Below are 4,287 nucleotides of genomic sequence, written 5' to 3'. Positions count from 1 at the left end.
TTGTGAGGTCATAACCTAATTTTTTGAATCACCTTTATTATAATATTGTAATTAATAATTATACTAATTACAATGATAACTAAGTCTTATATTTTATTTATTAATTTATTTATTTTAATTATACAGACATCCAGATAGAAAAATAGCGTATCAATAATCACCTATTTTTACAAAGTAATGAAAATGCATAATGCACCTCTCCTAAATTCATTTTCAAATTAAAATAACATTATTTTTTGAGATTTATAATGATTTTTTAAAGATTTTTTGAGACAAAAACCGATTCCGCCTGATTCCCGATCCGAAATGCCAATTCACCAGTTCGGATGAGTTTTTGGGGTGCCCAATCCGGGGCACCAATCTGTTTTTTAAACCAGTGGTTGAAACAGAAGATGTACCCTCTTCACTTCTACTTAACTGCAGCTAAAGGTCTGAGTAAGAAGTCCAGGACTCGGTTTGACCCACTACTGATTGACCCTTTGGCTATTGTGGTCATAGAAGAAGAGGAAGTTCATGAAATTCCACATCTCCTAGCGGATAAGTCCTTTGTGAGTGAGGAGGGTGGAGATTTGTTAGTCTCAAAATCATTGGAGTGTTCCCTTGGAGGTGCTATCTCAGGAGGTGGAGCTTCAGCCGTTTCTTCTTCCTGGACCTTGCCCTGGTCAGACGCTGGTAAGTGAACCTATGGTCCTTGATGATTCACTGGTGGTGAAAAAACTGTTGAATGATATGAGCATGGATGATGTGCCTTTAAGAGTGGTGATGGAGGAAATAAAGGAGCGGCGTCGTGCTGGGGTTACTCTTGTCAATGAAAGGGGATTGCCAAAGGTAATGCCACCTCTAATCTTGAACTAATCTCTATCTCCAAGATTCCGGTGAAAGCCATTGGTAGTGGAAAGAAGATGAAGGCTGTTGTAAAGGCTATTGTGAAGGGTACTTGCTCTTCAGCAAGGCTCCAAGCTCGGGGTGTCTTCAAAGGTGGTTCGTTAGCTGCGATTGTGTTTCGTGATAACTTGGTGGGGGAGATGGACTCGGCCTCAAGCTCATCTTCTGGTGATGAAGAACGGGGTGCAGCTATGATGATGGAGAACCAGTTCTTTAGCTTTGGTCCTGATGGACCAGGTTCTTCCTCAAACCCTACTCCTTTCTTATGAATTTCATTTCTTCGAACGTTAGGGGTTTGGGTAACCCCAGTAGGAAAATAGATGTTTTTCTCTTGGTTTTTAAGTTCAAACCTGTGATTTTGGTTTTGCAAGAAACAAAACTCCCTAGCCCCAATTTTCTGGTATAGATGCTTGCGATGCTCATGGTGGCCTGTGGGTCCTCTGGGATCCCACGGTTCTTCAGAATTTTGATACCATTATCAAGGACAATTTTTTGCTGCTGGGCTTCCGTGGTCCGATAGTGGGGTTGAATTGGGTTTTGTGAATGTGTATGGACCCTCTATTTTGGCGTTGAAAGAAGTCTTTCTTTTTGAATTGAACTCTATCATTCAGTCTTTCTCTTTTCCTGTGGTAGTTGGTGGGGATTTTAACTTAATTCGATGGCCGGATGAATGTTTAGCTGGTAATCCTATTAACACCTCTATGACATTGTTTAATAGATTTATTGAGAATAACTACTTCATGGATCTCCCTATTATTGGTGCTAAATTTACTTGGTCTAATAATAGTATTTCTAATATGGCCATGTCTAAGTTGGATAGATCTCTTATTTCGATGAAATGGTTGGAAGAGTTTCCCTTATCTTCTATTAAGGCTCTTCCCAAACTTTTGTTGGATCACTGTCCTATATTGCTTAACACATGAATGTTAAAAGGGGGGCCGAAACCATTCAGGCTAGATATGAGATGGCTGGAGGAGAAAGAGGTAGTTAATCTAATTAGAGGTACATGGGTGAATATTGTAGTGGAAGGTAATATTGTGGTGGAAGGTACTTTGGATTTTCAATTGCATAGAAAGCTGTTAAACATCAAGCATAAATTGATTGCTTGGAAGCGACATAACAATTTCGACATAAAGGCCAAAATTGATGGGGTGCTATCAGATATTGAAACATTAGATCTTGGCACCCAGGTAGCTGGTGTGCTATCCGAACAACTTTTCTTGGATTGTAACTTAAAATGTACAGAGTTGGAGGAGTTGCGTAGATCTCCTCAGGTTTATTGGAGGCAAAGATCCATATTTAAATGGTTAAAATAAGGAGATCTTAATACAATTTTTTTTCATGCAATGGCCAGTGCGAGAAGAAGACAAAATGACCTCTCTGGATTATCAATTCTTAGTATTGACTCTGAGAATGATGCTCCAGTAGATGGTGTAGTGATTAATCATTTCAAAAAGGTGTTTACGAACGAAATAAATGTTACCCCTTATTTGAATAGAGCCCCTTTCAAAATTCTGTCGATAGAGATGAAAAATCAGTTGGAAAGGGAGGTTACTAGTAAGAAGTTACAGACTACAGTGTTTGGATTACCAGGAGGCATGGCGTCAGGACCTGATGGTTTCCCTCTAGCTTTTTTCAATAAATTTTGGAATGTGGTTAAATGGGAATTATTGGAGTTTGTGAAGTGCTTTATGATTAGGGGGGATATTTTTAAAGGGGTAAATTCCACTTTCTTAGCTCTTATTCCTAAGAAGTCAATGATTTTTAGCCTTTCAGATATCAGACCGATTAGCTTATTGACCAGTCTATACAAGATTATTGCAAAAGTTTTGGCAGAAAGGCTGAAAATTGTCCTCCCTTTTCTCATCTCTAGTAATCAATCAACCTTTATCCAAGATCACCAAATTACGGACAATGTACTTGTTGCCCAAGAATGTATCCTTTCGAGGGTTTTGAGTAAGAAGCCGGGTATTCTTCTTAAGGTTGATATGGAGAAATCCTTTGACTAGGTGGAATGGGGTGTTCTCCTTGAATTTCTAAGGGCTATGGGTTTTGGTAAAAAATAGAGAAGTTGGATTTTTTTGTCTCGCCTCAGCACATTTTTCGGTTTTATTTAAGGTTAGTCCCATTGGCTTCTTCAATGCCTCTAGAGGATTGCATCAAGGGGACCCCCTCTCTCGTATTTATTTACAATCTATGCTGAATATTTCAGTTTGATGTTAAGTAGGGTGGAAATTTTGAGTCATTTTGTAGGGTTTTAGATTCCTAACTCTGGTATTCTTATCTCCCATTTACAATATGCTGATGACACTTTAATTTTCTATAATGCGGAGGTTTTCCAAGTGTCAAATATCACAAGATTTGTGAAGTCACTATTGGCCTTAAAGTTAATTTTCATAAGTCTTCCATGGTTGGTACTAACTGCTTTAAGGAAGTGATAGTGGACTTGGTAAATTTGACGGGTTGTAAACTAGGTTCGTTCCCTCTTACTTATCTTGGTATTCCCATTTCCGATTCGAGACTTTCTATTGCAGTTTGGGATATTGTCCTTGAAAGAGTCTAAGTAAAATTAGATCTTTGGTAGCACAACTATTTGTCGTTGGGTGGGAGGATAACTATGTTGAGATTGTGCTTAGCTAATCTCCCTGTCTATCAAGTGTCATTGACTCATATGCCTGATCGGTTGCAAAAAACTTAGAAAAAATGATGCGGGATTTTCTTTGGGATTCCAGTATTGATAAGAGGAAATATCATTTGCTAAGATCAGATAGAGTTGTACCTTGAAGAAAGAAGGTGGTTTGGGCATGAGAAGGTTTAGAATGGTTAACCAAGCGCTTATGTGCAAATGGTGGTGGCGTAGTTTGCATTTGGTTCAAAGTTCTTTTTGCTAAGTATGGGATTGATAGATTTAATGTTTAGCTTGGAAGTGGACGAGGTAAAGAGGTATCTCAGGCATGGAAGGCTATTTACAACTATAGGCCGATGGTGACGGGCTACTGCAGATGGAATATAGCCTGTGGTAGCCAAGTCTCTTTTTGGCATCATAAATGGTTGGGGGATTACCCATTGAAATCGGTTTTTCCAGACTTATATGGGATAGTAACCCGACCTAATCTGAAAGTTAATGAAGCTTTAGAAAGAAGGGGTCATCTTATGTCATGGAACATTTTTCTAGCATATGGTCGTTTGAGCAATGTCCTTTTATCCCAATGGTGTGCTTTGATGGAGCTACTGGATAAAGCTTATATGTCAATAAATGCAAAGGATGAAATTATTTGGGAGATTGAGAGTGATGGGTGTTCTCTGTTAAATCGTGTTACAATCTCCTCTTTCATAATCGGTGGAGATGGTCCTGTACTCAGATTGCCCAAATTTAGAAATAGCCCATTCTGCACAAAGTTC

This window comes from Amborella trichopoda, chromosome 8 (genome assembly GCF_054954075.1).
Source record: "Amborella trichopoda isolate Santa Cruz 75 chromosome 8, AtrichopodaSantaCruz75HAP2 v2.0, whole genome shotgun sequence".
NCBI classification, from domain to species: domain Eukaryota; kingdom Viridiplantae; phylum Streptophyta; class Magnoliopsida; order Amborellales; family Amborellaceae; genus Amborella; species Amborella trichopoda.
Note: the sequence above shows the minus strand (reverse complement) of the source record.